Source organism: Trachypithecus francoisi, unplaced genomic scaffold (genome assembly GCF_009764315.1).
Source record: "Trachypithecus francoisi isolate TF-2019V2 unplaced genomic scaffold, Tfra_2.0 Lachesis_group10, whole genome shotgun sequence".
Taxonomy (NCBI): domain Eukaryota; kingdom Metazoa; phylum Chordata; class Mammalia; order Primates; family Cercopithecidae; genus Trachypithecus; species Trachypithecus francoisi.
Window position 1 is genome coordinate 31,178,757 of NW_022681455.1, and position 23,852 is coordinate 31,202,608.

General features: G+C 46.4%; 1 long non-coding RNA gene across 6 annotated transcripts; it reads left to right on the plus strand.

Moving 5' to 3' along the window:
- Positions 1-1,617: 1,617 nt before the first annotated feature.
- LOC117088427 lies at positions 1,618-22,005 on the plus strand. 6 transcript variants are annotated; one of them, XR_004439211.1, is made up of 4 exons: positions 1,618-2,450; positions 6,035-6,179; positions 7,503-7,959; positions 8,118-9,004. It is a non-coding gene; the product is annotated as an uncharacterized LOC117088427 (long non-coding RNA). The 6 variants fall into 6 exon arrangements; XR_004439210.1 differs by lacking the exons at positions 1,618-2,450; positions 6,035-6,179 and adding exons at positions 9,047-9,148; positions 21,718-22,005 and having other exon boundaries at positions 6,793-7,959; positions 8,118-8,246; XR_004439209.1 differs by lacking the exons at positions 1,618-2,450; positions 6,035-6,179 and adding exons at positions 9,047-9,148; positions 9,398-9,514 and having other exon boundaries at positions 6,793-7,959; positions 8,118-8,246.
- The last annotated feature ends 1,847 nt before the right edge of the window (positions 22,006-23,852 follow it).

The window sequence follows — 23,852 nt, forward strand, 5'->3', positions numbered from 1 at the left end:
GTGTGAACTCGCCTGGGCTCTGACCCTGGGTGCTCTTCCTGATGTTGTAGAGCCTCTGTGGGTGTGACGCATGCATAGGGGAGCTTCACAGGAGGCTGTGTGCCCTTTAAGTCTAAAGACCTACATTTTTTGGTAATCTATGTCAGGTGTTCATATCTCAGGGACTCAGATGCCCAAACTGTGAAAATGAGACAATCCATCCCATTTCTCAGGTGTGGTGAGATTAATTTTATATGACAACCAGTAATCTGTACATTGATCATATTCTCAGCGTTGCCTTTATTACTCGGCCAATGCCTATAACTCAAGGATGGGATAGGCCTTGTGGAGGAAGAGCTCCTTTCCTCCTTCTGAAGGCGCCATCAACAGGAATTTCCTTCAGGATACGTTGGAAAAGAGCATTTGGGCTTTTTTTTTTTTTTTTTTTTCAGACGGAGTCTCGCTCTGTCGCCCAGGCTGGAGTGCAATGGCCGGATCTCAGCTCACTGCAAGCTCCGCCTCCCGGTTCACGCCATTCTCCTGCCTCAGCCTCCCAAGTAGCTGGGACTACAGGCGCCCACCACCTCGCCTGGCTAGTTTTTTGTATTTTTTTTAGTAGAGACGGGGTTTCACCATGTTATCCAGGATGGTCTCGATCTCCTGACCTCGCGATCCGCCCGTCTCGGCCTCCCAAAGTGCTGGGATTACAGGCTTGAGCCACCGCGCCCGGCCCATTTGGGCTTTTTAATTAACACTTTAAATGTTTTTAAAATTCACAATAGATATTTTACCCTAAAATAAAGTAAAACTTGCTTAATTACAGAAAATGTGAAAAGTATATAAAAGCAGGGTCTCGCTCTGTTGCCCAAACTGGAGTGCAGTGGTGTGATCATGGCTCACTGCAACATCAAAATGCTGGTCTTACACGATCCTCCTGCCTCGCCTCCGGAAGCACTAGTTTTACAGGTATGAACCATAGCGCCGGCTCTTTCTGCCTTTCTTCAACACGTCCTCCCAGGCTTCCCTCCTTTCTCCACTCTCTGCATTTGATCCCCAGTGTATTCCAACCTCGAGGCCAACACAGGTGACCGCGTCCGCCTGGGGCAGGTGAGGGAAGGGACGCGAGGTGGCGCTGTTACCGCACTCTGTAAGCCGCAGCGCTCTGGGCCCCGCTGATCTTGTATCATTTCAGTGAACGTCATTCCAGATTTTTTTTTTTTTTGGAGAGGGAGTCTCGCTCTGCCGCCCAGGCTGGAGTGCAGTGGCCAGATCTCAGCTCATTGCAAGCTCCGCCTCCCGGGTTTACGCCATTCTCCTGCCTCAGCCTCCCGAGTAGCTGGGACTACAGGCGCCCGCCACCTCGCCCGGCTATTTTTTTGTATTTTTAGTAGAGACGGGGTTTCACCGTGTTAGCCAGGATGGTTCTCGATCTCCTGACCTCGTGATCCGCCCGTCTCGGCCTCCCCAAGTGCTGGGATTACAGGCTTGAGCCACCGCGCCCGGCCGCAGATTTTTTTTTTTTTTTGAGACGGAATCTCGCTGTCGGCCAGGCTGGAGTGCAGTGGCGCGATCTCGGTTCACTGCAACCTCCGCCTCTCGGGTTCAAGCGATTCTCGTGCCTCAGCTTCCAGAGTAGCTGGGAATACAGTTGCCTACCACCACGCCAGGCTAATTTTTGTATTTTTAGTAGAGAAGGGGCTCCACCATGTTGGCCAAGCTTGTCTCGAACTCCTGACCTCAAGTGATCCGCCCGCCATGGCATCCCAAAGTGCCGGGATTACAGGTGTGACCCACCGCGCTCGGCTGTCATTGCAGACTCTGATGGGGACCACACTCGGGTTATATATTAGGATCCTCACTGAAAGGGTGGGACCATGGGGGGCTTTTTCTTGGCCCCTTGGTTGTGGGTTTTCTTCTGGGCGGCGGAGCCCGTTTCCATCAGAACTGCTCAGAGGCGGCCTCTGCATTCCTGGAGTGACGCAGCAGCAGGAAGCTTTTACGGATCCTAGAATCCGTGGGCGGCCTGTGGGAGGGACTGGGGCGCGTTTCCCTACTCACCCGGCCCGGAATCCACCGTAGTGCTGTTTCAAGCGAGGCAGATTCCAGATCGCACTGCAGCCGGGACTCGGAATTCCTGCCCCGCGGGTCTGCATTTTCACAGCGGCAGGTGTGAGTGACCCGCAGCTGGAGACCAGAAGCCTAAAGGCAGGATCCGCCCTCCCCAGCCCACAGCGCCGTTATTCCGTTTCTATATCAGTAAACACTTGTCATTTTTCCGTAGCCCGGGGCGGGGTGACCGGTGATCTCAGTCCTCGTAGTGAACTCCGGGCCGCAGAATTCAAAACGCTTGCATGCGCCGAGCGCAGCCCCGCCCTGGGTTATGTAAATGACCGCGCTGGGCCGTTTCTCTTTCTTTTCCGGACCCAGTAGTGGCGCCTAAAGTCTTCGAGGAGGAAGTCGCCTCTATGCTCGTGAGTCCAGGAATCTAAGGCGAGTGCTGAGGAAGAAAACGTAGTTGTTGGGGCGCAGCAGAAAGGGTGGGGTGGAGGGGGAGGGCTTTGGGCAGAAGACCTCGGAGGCTTGGAGGGGGAGGGGCCGCCAGGCTTGGACCATGGGGAGTGACTCACCCAGAGCCGAAGACCATCTCGGCTTCCCCTAACCCAGAAAGGGTGGGATTGGCTTTATTTTTGTGCCTGTCACCACCACAAAGTGCCTTGGAACAAACCTTACGTATTATTATTTTGAGACAGAGCCTTGCTCTGTCACCCAGACTGGAGTGCAGTGGCGCCATCTGGGCTCACTGCAACCTCCGCCTCTCCGGTTCAAGCAATTCTCCCTGCCTCAGCCTCCTGAGTAGCTGCGATTACAGGCGCCCATCACCACGCCGGCTAACTTTTGTATTTTTAGTAGAGATGGTGTTTCGCCATGTTGTTCAGGCTGGTCGGGAACTTCTGATGTCAAGTGATCCGCCCACCTCGGGCTCCCAAAGTGCTGGGATTACAGGCGTGAGGCACTGGGCTCTGCCAATTTGTTTACTTATTTAGAGTCTTGCTCTGTCTCCCAGACTTGAGTGCAGTGGCGCAATCTTGCCTCACTCACTGCAACCTCCACCTCCCGAGTTCAAGCGATTCTCTTGCCTCAGCCTCCTGAGTAGCTGGGATTATAGGAGCATGCCACCACGCCTGGCTAATTTTTTTGTATTTTTAGTAGCAACGGGGTTTCACCATGTTGGCCAGGCTGGTCTCGAACTCCTGACCTTGTGATCTGCCTGCCTCAGCCTCCCAAAGTGTTGGGATTACAGGTGTGAGCCACCACGCCCGGCCCCAGTTTATTTATTTTTAAATAGAGATGGAGATCTCCTTATGTTGACCAGACTGGTCTTGAACTCCTGACCTCAAGCAATCCTTCCATCTCAGCCTCCTAAAGTGCTGGGATTACAGGTCTGAGCCACTGTGCCTGGCCTGTTATTTGATATTATCATCGTTATTTTGAAGTATTAAAAGTTTTTTGGGGGTAAGCTGAATGAGAGTTCACTGGAGATGGCACCCAGAGGAAGTCCTGGAGGTGGGGGTAGACACTGTGGAGGCAAGGGTTTGGGAACTGGTGTCAGGAGAGCTGGGTCCATCTCCTTCTGCCTGTCACTACCTTTGTGACCGGGTCCATCTCCCACTGCCTCTCACTACCTTTGTGACCTTTATTTATTATTATTATTATATTATTATTATTATTTTGAGACTGAGTCTCGCTCTGCTGCCCAGGCTGGAGTGCAGTGGCGCAAATCTCGGCTCACTGCAACCTCCGCCTCCCTGGTTCAAGGGATTCTCCTGCCTCACCCTCCTGAGTAACTGGGATTACAGGTGCACCCCACCATGCTCAGTGAATTTTTCTATTTTTAGTAGGGACAGGGTTTCACCATGTTGGCCAGGCTGGTCTCAAACGCCTGACTTCAGGTGATCCACCCGTCTCGGCCTCCCAAAGTCCTGGGATTACAGGTGTGAGCCACCGCGCCCGGCCGGGAAATATCTCTTACAGAAATAAAGGCAGTTGGCCGGGTGTGGTGACTCACCTGTAATCTTAGCACTTTGGGAGGGTGAGGCAGGCATATCATTTGAGCCTCAAGACCAGCCTGGGCAAAATGGTGAAGCCCCTTCTCCACCAGAAATACAAAAAATTAGCCAGGTGGGGTGGCTTGTGCCTGCAGTCCCAGCTCCTCTGGAGGCTGAGGTGGGAGGATCATCTGAGCCTGGGGAGGTCAAGGCTGCAATGAGCCATGATTGATCTACAACTACACTCCAGCCTGGGCCACAAAGCGAGACCCTGTGTCAAAAAAAAAAAAAAAGAGAGAGATATTTTCCACCTTGGAATGCTGGGTCAGGGGATGGTGGGTATTTTCATTCATAGTCTCAGATTACTTTCACAAACAATGGAAACAGTTTCCAGGCTCCTCAGCTTCTCACCTCCAAAATGCCTTTTTTCCTGTATCATTATCAGTCCTAAATGTTCTGGCTAATCAATTGAGCCACTGTTTATATATTTGCAGGCCATTTGGATTTACCATTACTCTTTTTAATGAGGCTGAAATGTGAAGTTTATCTCAACCGCAAGGAAGTAATTCAGCAAGGGTCAGTGGTTTCACTTAACAGTCTGGCTCTGAGGCTGGCTGTGGCCCTGTTATCCACAGTGAGCAGGCAAGGGCTGTGAGAGGCTTGGACAAAGGCTCCACCCAGGAGAGATCTGGGTGGCCACTGGTGACCAGTAGAACCTAGGTGTCCTGGGTCAGTGCCCTTGGGGACTAGTCTTCTTCACCCCAGGCATCTTCTTTGTTCTGGAATGAGCCTGCCCATCCCTCAGGAAGACTGAAAGGAATTCGGTCAGAAGAATATTACTGACTTTTGTCCAGACTTGAATTTATCAATAGAATTCTGAGACCTGTCATATCCTCTGAGTGAGCTCTATCCAGGTCCCCTTCCCTGAATTACTCCTGTCCTCTCCCCCACTGACTGGGATGACACCTCATTTTACAACCTGCTCTAGCATCTTTGCTCCCACCGTAACAGTAAACTCCTTGAGACTGCTGGCATCTTGGGAGGTGATTAGATTCAGAAGAGGTTGAGAGATTGAGGCCCCTATGATGGGATTAGTGTGTCCTTTTAAGAAGAGGAAGAGACTGGAGCTCCCAATCTCTTCACCACTTAAGGATATGGCAAGAAGGCAGCTGACTGCCAGGCGGGAAGAGGGCCCTCACCAGGAACTGAATCTGCTGGTTCCCTAACCTCAGACTTCCAGGGTCCAGAATTGTGAGAAACAAATGTCTGTTGTTTAACCGATCCATGGATGGTATTTTGTTATGGCAGCGCAAGCTGACTAAACAAGCACCAAAACCAAACCAGTAACTGCCCCTTTCCAGTCTCGGACCCAGTATTAAGGAATTCTGGTCACAGCGTTTATTCATCCATTTAACAAATATTTAGTAAGTGCTTCTGTGCCAGGCATTTTTCTAGGCCTGGTGATCATTTAATGAAAAGAGACTAGCACCTACTCCCTGATGCTTACAATCTGAAAGACAGACAATAAAGAAAAATATAATAACAGTAGTGGATTATATGGATGTGTTCCAGCAATTTATTGCTGGATAACAAATGATCTTAAGATATAAAAACGCCAGGCATGGTGGCTTATGCCTGTAATCCCAGCACTTTGGGAGGCCGAGGTGGGCGGATCACGAGGTCAGGAGTTTGAGACCAGCCTGGCCAGCATGGTGAAACCCTGTTTCTACTAAAAATACAAAAATTAGCCAGGCGTGGTGGTGGGCGCCTGTAATCCCAGCTCCTTGGGAGGCTGAGGCAGGAGAATCACTTGAAACCAGAATGCGGAGGTTGCAGTGAGCCAAGATCATGCCATTGTACTGCAGCCTGGGTGACAGAATGAGACTCCATCTCAAAAATAAAAAATAAAAAATTGTTTGTATGTGTGTGTGTGTGTGTGTGTGTGTGTGTGTGTGTGTATATAAAGAACCTTTATATTATCTCTCATTCTGTGGACTGATTGGGCTCAGCTGGGCAGCTTTTCTGCTCCATATAACAGAGGCTGGGGCTGCCATCATCTGGAGCCCAGCTGGTTCAACACATTCAAGAGGCTCCTGCACAGGGCTGCAGTTGGTGCTGGCTGTTGACTGGGAACTCACCGAGGCTGTGAACCAGGTGACTTGGGTTCTCATCCACCTGCTCCTCCACGTGCCCTGGCTGCTTCTGGCTCCACATCTGGGGTCTGGGTATTTCAAGTGGCCAAGATAGAACCACAAGGCATCTTATGCTGGAACCTCAGAAGTCAGGCAGCATCACGTTCCTCATGTTCTAGTCACCAAAGCAAGTCCCAAATCCAAAAAGAGGGGGATTAGGATCAGCTCTTGATAGGGGATGGCAGGGTCACATTGCTAAAGAGCATGGGGGATGGGAGATATTGTTGAGGCCATCTTTGGAAAAGGACTTTTATAGTTACGAAGTGATATGTGATAAAAAGAAAAAATAGGCCAGGCACGGTGGCTCATACCTGTAACCCCAGCACTTTGGGAGATCGAGGCAGGTGGATCACGAGGACAAGAGATCAAGACCATCCTGGCCAACATGGTGAAACTCTGTCTCTAGTAAAAATAGAAAAATTAGCTGGGCGTCGACCAGGTACAGTGGCTTACACCTGTAATCCCAGCACTTTGGGAGGCCAAGGCGGGCGGATCATGAGGTCAGCAGATCGAGACCATCCTGACTAACACAGTGAAACCCCGCCTCTACTAAAAATACAAAAAATTAGCTGGGCGTGGTGGCGGGCGCTTGTAGTCCCAGCTACTCGGGAGGCTGAGGCAGGAGAATCGCTTGAACCCAGGAGGCAGAGGTTGCAGTGAGCCGAGATAGTGCCACTGCACTCCAGCCTGGCGACCGAGCAAGACTTGGTCTCAAAAAAAAAAAAAAAAAAAGAAAATACAAAGTTGAAAGTTGACAATCAATGCAAGATAATACAGGTGGCATTTTAAGTAGGGTGGTCATGGGGGCCTCATGAAGGTGCCATTTGAACAGACTTGAAGGGGAGAGAAACTGAGCCATGCACATATGTGCAAAGGAAGAACCTTCCAGAATCACCCTCATGTACCCCATGCTCTGTACATACCCAGCGCTCTGCACTGAGGCAGACCCTAAAGCTGCAGTGGGCATGGAGGTGGATACACTTATGGAAAGAAAGACTTCTTCAAAGAATGGTGGCGACCCAGGTCTCCCCTTCCTGCTGTGGCTCTTAGAGGACCTGGACTTGGAGAGGGGAAGTCACTGGCATGTGGAGGAAGACTAGGAGAGGAGGGGGCGGCCACAGTGTGTCCCACCTTCACTCCACCTCTCTGCTCTCTCTCTCCTATATCGAGTGCCTCCCTCCCCAGAGTTGTGGTCACTGATAAGGAGGACCCTGAGGGCAACCACACCTTGCCATGCAGAGCAGCTGGCTTCTCACCTGCCAACCTCACTCTGACCTGGCTGCAGGAAGGGAAGGAGCCAACTCTGGACTCAAGATTCAAGGGGACCAGACCCAGAGAGATGAGACATACCAGGGCTGGGCAGCTGTGGGGGTCCTTCCAGAGAGGAGCTGAGATACACCTACCTGGAGGGGCCCCAGGGCCTGGAGGGGCTCCTCAGTGTGACTGGGTGAGGTGTTTTCAGAGGACCAGGGTTGAGGGTGGGGGCATCTCATCCAGACCCTGCCCCCCTCTCTGCCCCAGGACCCAAGGCCCCCTCCCTCCCTCCTCAATGGAGATGCTGGGGATGTCCTTAGTCACCCTCTGAGTACTCACACATCATCCCTTATTTGGAAGTTTTTCTTGTTCTAACCTCCTTCCTTCCTGCTGCACCTTCTGCCCCAGCCCCAGGCTCTGGCCTCTCTCTCTCCTCTTCTACCGTGTAGCCGGTAATGACTCTTTTCCCACTGAGGAGGCAGCTGTAGGTGAGAGTCTGGGCTCTCGGTGAGGTTGGGAGAAGGAAAAGGCTTATGGGCCAGGGGATGGGAGGGAGAATGGGCACAGCCAGAGCAGAAGTGAAAAGGTTGGGGGAGGCGATAAAGACAGATGTTTCCATATCACCATTTTTCTTTCATGGTCCAAGGGAGCTGTCCTTCCTCCAGGCCCAGGGAAGTGAAAAAAGAAGCAGGAACAGTGAAATACGCCACAGGAAAGAAAAATCTTAGTGATCCCTCCTGCTGTCTCTCTCCTTTTGTCTATTTTGGCAAATTTTGTAAGTGAAATTTGTTACCAAGATGTGAAAATCTTATAAGAAAGTCTCTAAATATTTGAAAATAAAATTATCAATGTCTCAGCTCTGCAGACTGAAAAAACAATCTTTACAAAATAAAATCATGTTTGGAAAACTTCTCCTCTGAGGGATATCAAAGGCGGCACTGAATAAGCTCTAAGGAGGTGCTGAAATGACAGCCATTTATTTGCCTGTGTAAGCTCAGGCAGGTGTTGGAATTGAGGAAGGATAGGTAATGAAAAAAGTAACCGTGTGCTTGGGGCACAGTGACAGTGATGACCACAGAATCAACACAATAAGCTCTAGCATTTGCATTGTAGTCCAGTTCATTCAAGCAAAGCTATCTCCAATAGGGAATTTACCCTGTACAGACTATGTGCATTTTGATTTCACCTTTTCTGACTGACCCTTTGCTCATGACAATAGTGAAAAAATACAGCCCTGGGTGGAGATGTAAGATGCTAATGAGTCATGAGATGTATGAACATGCATGTACAGCTACTGCACATGTGCACCCAGAAGACCACCCAGAACATGCTTACTAGTAACCCCTCTTCCCACCCACCTCCTATGAATAATCATGTAAGACTCCCATAAAGGGAGTTTCTCTAGCAATAATCAATGCTGTCTCATCCAGAGGAGCAGCCCGCCCTGAATCCTCTCTCTCAGGGTATACAGTTTATTTTGCACTTAACTTTCAAAATAGTATTTTTCCTTTGTAATAAATTGCTTTGTACTTCTCCTTTGCTGCATGTTTCTTATTTAAATTCTTTTAAATGAAGAAGTCAAGAACCAAAGTATTACAACAGCCGTCAACATTTCTGGTGTCATGACTCAGACAGAGGTTTGTCTGCTTCATTGGTTTCAGTTCCCCTTCACTCCTGGTGAGTCCTGTGGCAGCCCCAGACCCCTAATTGACTATCACTGCTTTCCCCAGATCTATTCTGTTAAGGTTTTGGGGGAGGACCTTTTAAATCACTCACATTATTTCAGCAACTGATTGTGATTGCTTTCCATTTGGCTGCTGCTTTTGCAATGTTTACAATTACCTTATTTGGATGGAACACCCTGATTATTCAGCCTCTGGACTCTTGCTGCTTCTGTTTCACCTTTTGTTTTACTGTCCCTCCCAGGACTGCACCTGATCAATACTTATTGGCTACTGTAACTTTTTTTTTTTTTTTTTTGAGACAGAGTCTCTGTTGCCCAGGCTGGAGTGCAGTGGCTCAATCTCGGCTCACTGCAACCTCCGCCTCACGGGCTCAAGCAATTCTACTGCCTCAGCCTCCCAAGTAGCTGGGATTACAGGTGTGTGCCACCACGCCCGGCTAATTTTTGTATTTTTAGTAGAGACGGGGTTTCACCATGTTGGCCAGGCTGGTCTCGAACTCCTGACCTTGTGATCCGCCTGACTCGGCCTCCCAAAGTGCTGGGATTACAGGCGTGAGCCACTGCACCCAGCACTTGTTTGTTAATCAACTAATCTCTTCAAAGATTTTTGTTCACCTTGAGGGACACATTAGATCTACTTTTGCCAGCAGTGCCCATTGCTCCAGGCTGTGTGTGTTCCGAGACTCCTTCAGGAGACGTTCCAAGAGGCCATCCATGTTGAGTGCAGGATGTGTGGCCACATGGATGTGTCTTCATGGGACTACAACTAGGCATTCCAAGCATGATGACTGGACATTAAAAATGGCAGATCAGTGAAATAAGGAAGGGCTTATTGGCGAGACATCCAGGCCCTCCGGCTGGCAGCAAGAACCACTTCGTTCAGCTTGGAGACGTCCAGCACCAGTGAGACCTAGAATGGTGCATGGCAAATGCCCATGACCTCCCAGGACTTCAGTTTCATGGGGATTCAAGGGAACAGCCTGGACTCCATTGTTGTCCAGCTCAGCTCACGGGATGCGTATGACCTCCTGGATTTTGGTACATGTTTCTGTGGTTGCAGGATTCTCTTGGTACCTAGAGAGCCACCTCCTCTACTGTCACTGAAACGCCTCTAGGGTATATACTAAAAATTGGAATATTTTGAAACAGTATAATTTTTTTTTTTTTTTTTTTTTTTTGAGACGGAGTCTCGCTCTGTCGCACAGGCTGTAGTGCTGTGGCCGGATCTCAGCTCACTGCAAGCTCCGCCTCCCGGGTTTAGGCCATTCTCCTGCCTCAGCCTCCCAAGGAGCTGGGACTACAGGCGCACGCCACCTCACCCGGCTAATTTTTTGTATTTTTAGTAGAGACGGGGTTTCACCGTGTTAGCCAGGATGGTCTCGATCTCCTGACCTCATGATCCGCCCGTCTCGGCCTCCCAAAGTGCTGGGATTACAGGCTTGAGCCACCGCGCCTGGCCGAAACAGTATAAGTTAAAAGATAATAGGCCGGGTACGGTGGCTCACACCTGTTATCTCAGCACTTTGGGAGGCCGGGGTGGGCAGATCACCTGAGGTTGGGATTTCGAGACCAGCCTGACCAACATGGGGAAACCCCGTCTGTACTAAAAATACAAAATTAACCGAGTGTGGTGGTGCATTCCTGTAATGCCAGCTACTCGGGAGGCTGAGGCAGGAGAATCACTTGAACCCAGGAGGTGGAGGCTGCAGTAACCCGAGATTATGCCATTGCACTCCAGCCTGGGCAAAAAGAGCGAAACTCCATCTCAAAAAAAATAAACATAAAAGATAATAAACAATGGCCAAAGAATAAAACTCTTGATACGATCGTCACCATTTTAAGGCTTAAGGTTTTCTTTTCCATCACTGAGTCTCTCCCTTTCCTCTCATTCTTCCACTTATAAATCTCGATAACAATTCTCCTCACCCACTGTGACTTTGCTCCCTTCGGCTGATTTGTCAGTTCATCCTGATGGCCTGATGGGTGACAAGCAGAGGTGAGGACTTCCAAGTCCACACCAGGTAGATCTAGCTGACTGTGGCCCTCCCTGACAGGGGCCTGTGAAGTGGCAGGGCTTCGGTCCAGGCTGTGCAGTACGGGAATCCTCGGGAATCCTCATTTGCAATGTCTGGAGATCTTCATTTTTCTAACTAGTAAGAGCCATCTTGTTATGCTTGCACTTCTTTGCATTTCACCCCATTTGAATTCTGTCCTCCCATGAAAATGTATTGTCCTTTTTGATCCGTCTATATTCATAGATTTGCATTTGCTTTCCTTTTGTCTCTAACCCATAAGACTGATAAAAATTATCCTAAAGTTTCTTTCTTTATGCTGTGTATGTCAGGGCTCCTCTGCCTTTGGTGAGAGCAAAGGGAGTTTTGTTTTTACCCAGAAGAAAACTTTTTTTTTTTTTTTTGAGATGAAATCTTGATCTGTCACCCAGGCTGGAGTGCAGTGGCCTGATCTCGGCTCATTGCAACCTCCACCTCGCTGGTTCAAGCAATTCCCCTGCCTCAGCCTCCCGAGTAGCTTGGATTACAGGTGTGCACCACCACTCCTGGCTAATGTTTTTGTATTTTTAGTAGAGATGGGGTTTCACCATATTGGCCAGACTGGTCTCGAACTCCCGACCTCAGGCAGTCTGCCCGCCTCAGCCTCCCAAAGTGCTGGGATTACAGGTGTGAGCCACCACGCCCGGCCCTGGAAGAAAACTTTAATTGCAGGGTGAAATATATTTTCCACCAAATTCCCTTTATGAGACCTAGAAAGCCTAATGGACATAGCTACTTACATGTCCTAAGCTGTTATTTTAAGGCCGAAATTAAAACATTAAGGGCACATATAAGGTTGGCTGTTACTAACCTGAAAAAAAAGATAAATGAATGTTCCATGATTAGGTCTTTTCAACAGTGCATGGTCCCAAACAGTACTGTTTTACAATTAGAGATTTGTTTGTTTTTGTGTTTTTTAATAGAAAGAAAGGAAGGACGAGTGTGGTGGCTCATGCCTGTAATCCCAGCACTTTGGGAGGTCAAGGCGGGGGGATCACGATTGTGGTCAGGAGTTTGAGACCAGCCTGGCCAATATGGTGAAACCCCATCTCTACTACAAATACAAAAATTAGCTGGGCATGGTGGCACGCTTCTGTAGTCCCAGCTATTCAGGAGGCCGAGGCAGGAGAATCACTTGAACCCAGGGGGCGGAGGTTGCAGTGAGCCAAGATCGAGCCACTGCACTCTAGGCTGGGCAAGAGAGAGAGACTCCATCTCAAAAAAAAAAAAAAAAAAAAAAAAAAAGAGGCTGATCAGGGATTCCCCAAGGGCCCAGAGGGAACCTAACGTTATTCCCCTTACTAGCCAGACACCTCTATATTAAGACAAGTCTCTTAAAGACTGATATCAAATATATTATGCTCATGTTATTCAAAAGAGTTCTGTAATGCCAGCACCTTGGGAGGCTGAGGCAGGTGGATCATGAGGTGAGGAGTTCGAGACCATCCTGACCAACAAGGTGAAACCCCATTTCTACTAAAAATACAAAAATTGACTGGGCATGGTGGCTTGGACCTGTAATCCCAGCTACTCAGGAGGCTGAGGCAAAAGAATCACTTGAACCCGGGAGGCGGAGGTTATAGTGAGCCAAGGTTGCACCACTGCACTCCAGCCTGGGCGACAGAGCGAGACTCTGTCTCAAAAAAAAAAAAAAGAATTTCGGGAAATCTAACATAATTAATGACTCTATAATAAGAAATATAGCATCTGGGTGCAGCAGTGGGCCTTTGGGAGGCCAAGGTGGGTGGATCACTTAAGTTCAGGAGTTTCAGACCAGCCTGGCCAACATGGTGAAACCCTGTCTCTACTAAAATTACAAAAATTAGTCGGGTGTGGTGGCACAGGCCTATAATCCCAGCTACTTAGGAGGCTGAGGCAGGAAAATCGCTTGAGTCCAGGAGGCAGAGGTTGCAGTGAGGTGAGATCACACCATTGCACTGCTGCCTGGGTGATGAGTGAGACTCTGTCTCAAAAAAAAAAAAAAAAGAAAAAGACCTCTTACCAACAATTTTCCTCCCTTACAATCTAGTCGAGGATTACTCTTCAAACCTCTTAAACTTGTACTCCTAGTAGTCTTTCCTCACTTGACACACAGTCTTCTGCACCCCATCCATATCAGTTTGTTCACCAAACACTCCCTGAAGAGCCCAGTCCTGCTGGAACAACTCATAGCAGGGTATCCTATTGCCCACCTAAAACAAAAAGCAACCTACGCTCACTGTCTGTGTCTCCCTGTCTCAGGTAACATAGAGAAACAACCAAATCCTCTTAGAAACCTACCTCATTAGTCTGTTCTAGATTTCAGGAAAAAGTCACAAAACTAGTCATAAATCCCCAAGTCCCAATAAATTAACTGCTAAACATAACTTTTGGTGTCTTTAGTTATCAAGACAGAGTGGAAAAGGCACATAGAGACCAAAGGGAAGAAAAGAGAGACAAGACAGGCCCCATTGTTGGCCTTCACTCACTATGCAAAAACTCCCACCTCCAGGTTATCCTGGGTGGAACCCAGAGGCTATTGCTGCATTTATTTATTTATTTATTTGGAGATGGAGTCTTGCTCTGTCGCCCAGGCTGGAGTGCAGTGGCCCAATCTCAGCTCACTGCAAGCTCCGCCTCCCGGGTTCACGCCATTCTCCTGCCTCAGCCTCCCAAGGAGCTGGGACTACAGGCACCCGCCACCTCGCCCAGCTAGTTTTTTGTATTTTTTAGTAGAGACGGGGTTTCACCGTGTTAGCCAGGATGGTCTCGATCTCCTGACCTCGTGATCCGCCTGTCTCGGCCTCCCAAAGTGCTGGGATTACAAGCTTGAGCCACCGCACCCGGACCTATTGCTGCATTTATAAAAAGCATGGACACTGGAGCTAAATAAGTAACAAAGGCCTTCAGGCTTGCAGACCCTCTGGAGCCTGTCATCAATGTGACAAAGAAGGGCAATGGAAGAAGGACTGTCTCCAACTCTGAAGGGAGGAGGGACTCCTAATTCCTTATTGTCCCTGGCTAAAGACTAAAGAGACCAAAGGCAAACAACAGCTCCTATGTGGCCATCAGTCCCAGTCACAGCAATGGAGCCTCAGGTGACCCTGGACATGACAGGCAAAAATTTCAATGTCTTTTTAAAGACAGAGGCTGGCCTGTCAGTTCTCACTTTCTGCCCTGGGCCTCTGTCTACCAAACACGTCACTGTCATTGGTGTTAATAACAAATTCCAAACTAGGATTTTCATTCTACCACGCAAGCTGACCAACTTCTGCTGCAGTAAAACTTAGGAGTATAGGCCTTTGGTGTGTTTATCAAAAATAAAAAATGATTCCTTTTAAGTCATCACAGAAACTTGATACAAAGACTCCAAGCTATTCCTATGAAGCACTGGAGAATCTAAGGCTCCTGTCCAAAAGCAGCCAAGACCCAAAACATTAGGCAATTAATGTCGCCTCAGCATAAGCTTCTGTTCAAGAAAGCAACTCACAGTGCGATATGATGTTTTCATTTTTTTCTTATTTACTTACTGCATTTTAGGCGCTCTTAGTAAAACGACCTTATCTGCTGAAGAAATAATAAACCATACTACTAGCTTATAAAAATCAACTCAGCTTTGCTGGCTTAGCATGACTACCAAAAGTTAAACATATGCAAAACCTGTGTCTCAGGAAGAATGGGCCAACATTTCCATACACCTCCTGGAACAAATTTTGGACCATAATATGGGAATATCTGGCTAAACAAACAATACAAAGAGAGTTCCTTGGACCTGGCTACTGCCAGTTCAACCTTCCATTTTTATCTGTGAATAGCAGCTTCACTCTGCCACGGGGAAAATTGCTTTCTTACCTTGGTTTTAACCCAGAGCAATTCCCCTTCTGCCTTTACAGCAACCATGCCAGTTTCACTCCTTTTATAGAAAAACTCCACGAGAGAGTCAGTATATCTAAACCTTTCTCACAGAATCATTGATAGAACCCTAAAAGGGGAACCTTATTTCAAAAAACTTATTAACACCACTCAACTCTACCATCCTCTAATTAGTCCAGTGACTACCAAATTTCCATTACTTTTACCACCTCGATGCAAAATGCTTTTGCAGCACAAATTTCACCATCACATAGAATTTGTTGTGTTGGCCAGGCGCAGTGGCTCACGCCTGTAATCCCAGCACTTTGAGAGGCTGAGGCGGGTGGATCACGAGGTGAGGAGATTGCGACAATCCTGGCCAACATGGTGAAATCCCGTCTCTACTAAAAATACAAAAATTAGCTGGACATGGTGGCATGTGCCTGTAGTCCCAGCTACTTGGGAGGCTGAGGCAGGAGAATCGCTTGAACCAGGGAGTCAGAGGTTGCAGTGAGCTGAGATCGCACCACTGTGCTACAGCCTGGAGACAGAGTGAGACTCTGTCTCAAAAAAAAAAAAGAATTTGTTTGTATTTGTGGATCTTCAGCACATTTACAACTCCCTCCACAATGAAGGGATGATGTCCCATCGTTTACATTTCCCCTTATCTACCTTTTGCATTGGCTAACACATCTCTCCCTTTCCCCATGTACCAACATCACAAGATCCACCTCTGAGCAGGATTCCTTGTTCCCTTGGGGTTAGTGCTATCCTCTCTATTGGGACTAGTAGAGCCAGCCACAGAGACAGAGCCTTGGGAATCCAGCATGAACTGTCTCAGGAGACCACAGTGGCCCTCTGACAAACAGCAGAGAGCCTCATCAGACTTCAGCAACAGCTGGACTTCCTGGCAGCCCTACAAAACCGAAGAGCCTTAGACCTTCTCACAGCCGGACAATGAGGAACATGTTTGTATCTAAAAGAAGAATGTTATTTTTGCATCAATCAAATTACAAATACATATTTAATAGCATTTTCTTGGAACAAGAAAATCATTACCCAGGCAGACAAAATTGAATATTTAGGAGCATCCATGGGAACTTGGAAGCAATGGCTGTTCCCTTTAACAGCCATTATATAACAGCCCAATAACCAAATTGCTCCCTTTAACAATGCCAGTCATTACCGTATGTTTAGCTCTAACTTTTGGTCCAAATTTGTTTAAAGTGCTGATTTCCCAGTCTGGCCAACATGTCGAAACCCTGTCTCTATTTAAAATACAAAAAATTAGCCGGGTGTGGTGACAGGCGTCTGTAAACCCAGCTACTTGGGAGGCTGAGGCAGGAGAATTGCTTGAACCTGGGAGGCGGAAGTTGCAGTGAGCTGAGAGCTGAGATCATGCCATTGCACTCCAGTCTGGGCGTCAGAGCCACACTGTCTCAAAAAAAAAAAAAAAAAAAAATGCTGATTTCTTGCTCTGTCACCTATAGCAAATCCTGGTTCATGTGACGGTTTTGCAAGGCTTCCAACCTTTGGCTGCTAATGAGCTGTCTCACATCTTGCCCACCAGTCCCCTGAAAGACATGGCTTACACACTGTGAGATTAGGCAGGAAAAGACTTCAGGGCCCAGGTTAGGCAAGGAACGATGCCGCACTCAGCAGGAAGCAGCTCTGGGAGAAATGACCTAGCCTCTCATCCTCCCACGTGACTGTGGGTCCTAAGATCTTTTAGGGAGGAATTGAGGCAGGATAGGGAGTCAAGGAAGTAACTATGTCCTTGGGATGCAGCAACAGTGATAACCATACAGTCAACACAATAAGCTCCAGCAAACACATTGTAGACCAGCTCATTCAAGCAAAGCTATCTCCAGTAGGGAATTTACCCTGTAGAGAGCATGCGCATTTTGATTTTACCTGTCGTCAGACTGACCCTTTGCTCATTACAATAGTAAGAAACACACCCCTGGGTAGAGATTTAAGATGCTTATGAGACATGAGATGCATGAACAAGCGTGTATAGCTACTGCACATGTGCATCCAGAGGACCACCCACCCAGAGGACCATGCAGAACATGCTTACTAATAACACCTCTTCCCACCTCTTTATGAATAATCATGTAAGACCCCCATAAAGGGAGTTTCTGCAGCAATTATCAACGCTGTCTCATCCTTAGGAGCAGCCCACCCTGAATCCTCTCTCTCAGGGTATACTGTCTACTCTGCACTTAACTTTCAAAATATCATTTTTCCTTTGCAATAAATTGCTCTGTACTGCATCTCCTTTGCTGTGTGTCTTTTGTTTACATCTTTTAAATGAAGAAGACAAAGACAGAGGTATCACAGGTGTCATCAACAGAACTTCTATGTCCTCCTTAGGAAAGTGAAATGAGCACCCAATGCCCAGATTTTGGTTATGATACATCATTCTCCAATAAAAGGAACCAGGACTCCTTAGAAAAATAGCTGATTCTAGGAGTGAAATAGGAAAAATACAAGATGAGCCTGGAACATCTTGAAATGTTACCAAAGAGCTGGCCAGGGTGGCTCACGCCTATAATCCCAGCACTTTGGGAAGCTGAGGCAGGCGAATCACAAGGTCAGGAGTTTGAGACCAGCCTGGCCAACATGGTGAAACCCCATCTCTACTAAAAATACAAAAAATTAGCCGGGCATAGTGGTGGGTGCCTGTAATCTCAGCTACTTGGGAGGCTGAGGCAGGAGAATAGCTTGAACCTGGGATGTGGAGGTTGCAGCGAGCCGAGATCACTCCAGTACACACCAGCCTGGGTAACAGAGCAAGACTCCATCTCAAAAAAAAAAAAAAGAAAAGAAAAGAAAAAAAGAAATGCTGGAAAAGAAGAAGCCTCCACCCATTCCACAGCCCACACCACCAAAAAATGAGGGCAGGTCAGAGGGACACAGGAGTCAACCTGAAAGAGCTCCCTATGGACAAAGCTGCAATAATTTGAGCAACAAAGTAACAATAGTATTGGATTATAACCCAAAATATAAAATAAATATCCATTCCATACTAAAATTCATAAATGATTGAGTAAATAAATAAACAGGGAAGAAGGGACAAATCTTCCTTACAGAAGAATTCCAAAAAATATATTAAGAGAAACCCCCTTCCAGGGGGTGGAGCTTTATTTCTGTCAGCTTGATGTGGGTTGGACTTGTCAACTTGCATCCAAAGACTTGCGTATGAAAAGGAAAAATAGTAACCTTACAGTAGAGAAATGTGGCAGATGCCACCTTAACTAAGCAGTCAACGTCATGTTAACATCTTGCCCCCTAGAAATGATGTGATGAAGACACTCCCCACTATGGTATTCTTCCCTTAAACCCATAACCCCAATCTAATCATGAGGAAGCATCAGACAAACCCAAAGTGAGGGACATTCTGCAAATTATCTGTCCAGTATTCTTCCAAACTTTCAAGGTCATGAAAATAGGTAAAGACTGAGAAACTCACAGATCAGAAGAGACTAAGGACGCCTAAAAACTAATGCATTATTGTGCCCTGGATTGGATCCTTGAACAGAAAAAGGACATTAGTGGAAAAACTGGTAAAATTCAAATAAAGTCCATGGTTTAAATAATAGTATTATACCAATGTTAAGTTCTTAGTTTGTTAGTCTTGACATGGTTTTGTTAGATGTTAAGTTTTTTTTTTTTTTTTTTTGAGACATAGTTTTTTGCTCTTGTTGCCCAGGCTAGAGTGCAATGGTGCGATCTCAGTTCACCGTAACCTCTGCCTCCGGGTTCAAGCGATTCTCCTCCCTCAGCCTCCCAAGTAGCTAGGATTACAGGCATGCATCACCACCCTGGCTAATTTTGTATTTTTAGTAGAGACAGGGTTTCTCCATGTTGGTCAGGCTGGTCTTGAACTCCCAACCTCAGGTGATCTGCTCACCTCGGCCTCCCAAAGTGCTGGGATTATAGGCGTGAGCCACTGCTCCTGGCCTAGATGTTAACATTAAGAGAAGCTGGGGTATTTGAAAACTCTATGTTCTAACTTTGTAACTTTTCTCTGAATCTCATATTAATCTGAGATTAATTGATTTAAAAAGTAAGATGAAATATACATATTTAAGATAAATGGAATCAGTAAATTAATAACATTTCAAAACAGAAAGCATTGGCCTATATGGTTTCACTAACGAATGCTACCAAACATTTAAGGAAAAACATACCAATTTTCCAAAAGATAAGCACAGAGGAAATATTTTCTTTCTCCTTTTTTTTTTTTTTTTTTGAGACAGAGTCTTGCTTTGTCACCCAGGCTGGAGTGCAGTGGTGTGATCTCAGCTCACTGCAACCTCTGCCTCCTGGGTTCAAGGGATTCTCCTGCCTTAGCCTCCCGAGTAGCTGGGACTACAGGCATGTGCCACCATGCCTGGTTATTTTTTCTTGTATTTTTAGTAGAGACTGGGTTTCACCATGTTAGCCAGGATGGTCTTGATCTCCTGACCTTGTGATCTGTCTGCCTTGGCTTCCCAAAGTGCTGGGATTACAGCTGCAAGCCACCACGCCCGACCTATATTTTCTAACTCATTTCATGAGGTCAGCATTACCCTAATTCCCAAAGACCTTACATGAAAAGAAAACCACAGACCCACATCTTTCAAGAACATGAAAAATTCTCAACAACATATGCATAAACAAGATTCACAATATATAAAAGCAACTATACATCCTAGGTATACAAAGTTGGGTCAGCATTTGAAACTCAATTGATGTCATCCATTACATCAACAGGCTAGAAAAGAAAAATCACATCATCACATCAATAGATGCAGAGACTAAGGTCAGGACAAGGCAGTGATGACTTTCTCATCACTGCTTTCCAACATCATACTGGAAGTCCTAGCTAATGCAATAAGACAAGAAAATAAAATAAAAGGTATACATAATGGGAAAGAAGAAATACAACTGTCTTTGTTCACAGATGACATAATTTTCTACGTAGAAAATAAAAAGAAATTCACAAAAAATCTCTTGGAACTAACAAGCAATTATAGTAAGATTGCAGGATAGAAAACTAATATGTAAGCTGGGCGTGGTGGTGCACACCTGTAATCCCAGTGCTTTGGGAGGCTGAGACGGGTGGATCACCCGAAGTCGAGAGTTTGAGACCAGCCTGACCAACATGGAGAAAACCCATCTCTACTAAAAATACAAAAAATTAGCTGGGCATGATGGCACATGCCTGTAATCCCAGCTACTAGGGAGGCTGAGGTAGGAGAATTGCTTGAACCTGGGAGGCAGAGGTTGCAGTGAGCCAAGATTGCGCCATTGCACTCCAGCTTGGGCAACAAGAGCGAAACTCTGTTTCAAAAAAAAGAAAGAAAGAAAGAAAAACAAAACAAAAGAAAATTAATATGTAAAAGTCAGTCACTGTCCTATGTACCAGCCAGCAATAAATACATAGAATTTGAAATTTAAAACACAATACAATATACATCAGCACCCCTCAAAAGTGAAATACTTGGGTACAAATTTAACCAGTTTTGTGCAAGATCTATATGAACAAAATAGTAAAACTTTGATGAAAGAAATCAAAGAAGAACTAAATAAATGGAGAGGTAGGCCAGGTGCGGTGGCTCATGCCTGTAATCCCAGCACTTTGGGAGGCCGAGGTGGGTCGATCACTTGAGGTCAGGAGTTTGAGACCAGCCTGGCCAACATGGCGAAACCCTGTCTCTACTAAAAACACAACACTTATCTAGGCGTGGTGGTACGTGCCTGTAATCCCAGCTACTCAGGAGGTTGAGGCAGGACAATCACTTGAACCCAGGAGACAGGGGTTGCAGTGATCTGAGATCACGCCACTACACTCCAGCCTGGGTGACAGAGGGAGACTCTGTCTCAAAATAAAATAAAATAAATAAACAAACACATGCATACATACATACATAAATGGAGAGATATGCTAGATTCAAGAGCAGGAAGAGCCAATATTGTTAATATGTCAGTTCTTCCCAACCCTATCTATAGAATCAGTGCAATCATAGTCAAAACCCCAGAACGTTGTTTTGTGTATACTCACAAGCTGATTTAAAAATTTATATGGAGAGGCAGGGTGCGGTGGCTCAGGCCTGTAATCCCAGCACTTTGGGAGGCTGAGGCGGGTGGATCACCTGAGGTCAGGAGTTCAACACCAGCCTGGCCAACATGGTGAAACCCCATCTCTACTAAAAATACAAAAATTAGCTGGGTGTGGTGGTGGGCACCTGAAATCCCAGCTACTTGGGAGGCTGAGGCAGGAGAATTGCTTGAACCCAGGAGGTGGAAGTTGCAGTGAGCTGAGATCATGTCTTTGTACTCCAGCCTGGGCAACAGGAGTGAAACTCTGTCCCCCACAACCCCCCCAAAAGAAAAGGTTTATATGGAGAGGCAAAAGGCTAGTCAGCACAATATAGAAGGAAAACAAAGTCAAAGTACTGCCACACCTGACTTCAAGACTTTCTATAAAGCTGCAGTAATCCAGACAGATAATTGGTATAGTCATTGTTGGAAGCAGTATGAAGGTTCCTCAAAAAATTAAAATATAAAACTACCATATGATCCAGCAATCCTACCACTGAATATATATTCAAAGAGAATAAAATCTGTGTGTTGAAGAGATATCTGCACTTCCACGTTCATTGAAGCATTATTCTTTCTTCTTTCTTTAGAGGTGGGGTGCCACTGCATTGCCCAGCTTGGTCTCAAAATCCTGGCCTTAAGTGATCTTCTTGCCTTAGCCTCCTGAGTAGCTGGATTACATGTGCGAGCCACCACACCTGGCTGCAGTGTTATTCTCAAGAGCCAAGATATGGAATCAACCTAAGTATCCATCAATGGATTAGTGGATAAAGAAAATGTGGTGTATATACACAATGGGATACTAGTCAGTCAACAACATGATGAATCCAGAAGACATTACGTTAAGTGAAATAAGCCAGGCACAGAAAAACAAACATGATCTCACATATATGTGGAGTGCAAAAAAAGCCAAACTCATACACATGGAGAGTAAACTGGAGTTACCAGAGGCTGGGAGGTGGGAAGAGTGGGGAGGGGTAAGCAAATGACACAAAATTTCTTTTTTTTTCTTTTTTAAGACAGAGTCTTGGCTGGGTGCAGTGGCTCACACTTGTAATCCTAGCACTTTGGGAGGCCGAGGCAGGCAAACTGCCTGAGCTCAGGAGTTCGAGACCAGCCTGGGTAACACAGTGAAACCTCATCTCTACTAAAATATAAAATAAATTAGCCAGGCATGGTGGCATGCGCCTGTAGTCCGAGTTACTTGGGAGGCTGAGGCAGGAGACTTGCTCAAACCAGGAGGTGGAGGTTGCAGTGAGCTGAGATCATGCCACTGCACTCCAGCCTGGGAAACAGAGTGAGACTCTACAAAAAGATAGAGTCTCTCTTTGTCACCCAATCTGGAGTGCAGTAGCGTGATCTTGGCTCATTTGCAGTCTCTGCCTCTTGGGTTCAAGTGATTCTGGTGCCTCAACCTCCTGAGTAGTTGGGGCTATAGGCATGTGACACCACACCCAGCTACTTTTTGTATTTTTAGTTTCACCATGTTGACCAGTCTGGTCTTGAACTCCCGACCTCAAGTGATCCACCCGCCTTGGCCTCCCAAAGTGCTGGGATTACAGGCATGAGCCACCACGACTGACCAACACAAAAGTTCAATTAGACAGGAAGAATAAGTTTAAGAGATCTATTGTACTTTATGGTGACTAAACTTAGTGACCACATATTGTATATATTTAAAATTATAAGATAAATTATTTGAAGCATTATTACCACAAAAAGTATGTGAAGTAATGTATATATTAATGACTTGCTTTAGCCATTTCACAATGTGTACATATATGAAAATAAGATGCTGTACACCCAGATAGAACTTTTATCTGTCAACCAAAATAATTTAATTTTGAAAAGACAGTGTGGTATTGGCAAAAGAATAGACAAATAGATCAATGAAACAGAATAGAGAGCCAAGAAATAGACCCACGTAAGTACAGACAAAGGAGCAAAGACAATACGATGGAGAAAAGACAGTCTTTTCCATAAATGGCACTGGAAAAACTGGACATCCACATGCAAGAAAAGTGAAATGAAAAGAGCTCTCTCGAAAGGTTGTTGTGAAGGTCATCTGTGACAGGAACAAAAAGTGCCCAGCAGGGTCTCTGACAGTTAGCAAACTCCCATATTACTCTAATGGCTGGACTGCAATATCCCTTAGCCCCATCTCCATAAAACTTTCCCATGAAGGCTACAATGATTCCTGTCAGTCATGCAGTCCTACTAACCTGCTGGGTAGGATACAATATCGAAGGGGCCAGTGTACTGCCCTCAGGGGGCTCTGTGGCCTCTTGACCTTGTGGATGATGCTGACCATATGTTCTGCTTGTCCCTGGCTGAAGACAGGCCCCTCCTGCAGAGGTCAGGCATGAATGCACATCTGAGTAATGACTCAAGAATAACAAACATAAATAAATAAACATGATAGCATAAAACTAGGTTTCATTTTCTGCTGCTATAATGGAATACCACAAATGGACAATTTATTTAAAAAGGTATTTCTTATAGTTCTGGAGGCTGGGAAGTCCAAGAGCATGGTATCAGCATCTCGTGGGGGCCTTCCTGCAGCATCATCCCATGGTGAAAGGTAGTAGGGCAAAGGGGCCAAACATACTTTCTATCAGGAGCCCACTCCCACAATAATGACACTAATCTATTCAACCTAATCAACTCTTAAAGGTGTCCCCTCTTAGTACTATCAGAATAGCAATTAAATGTCAACATGAGTTTT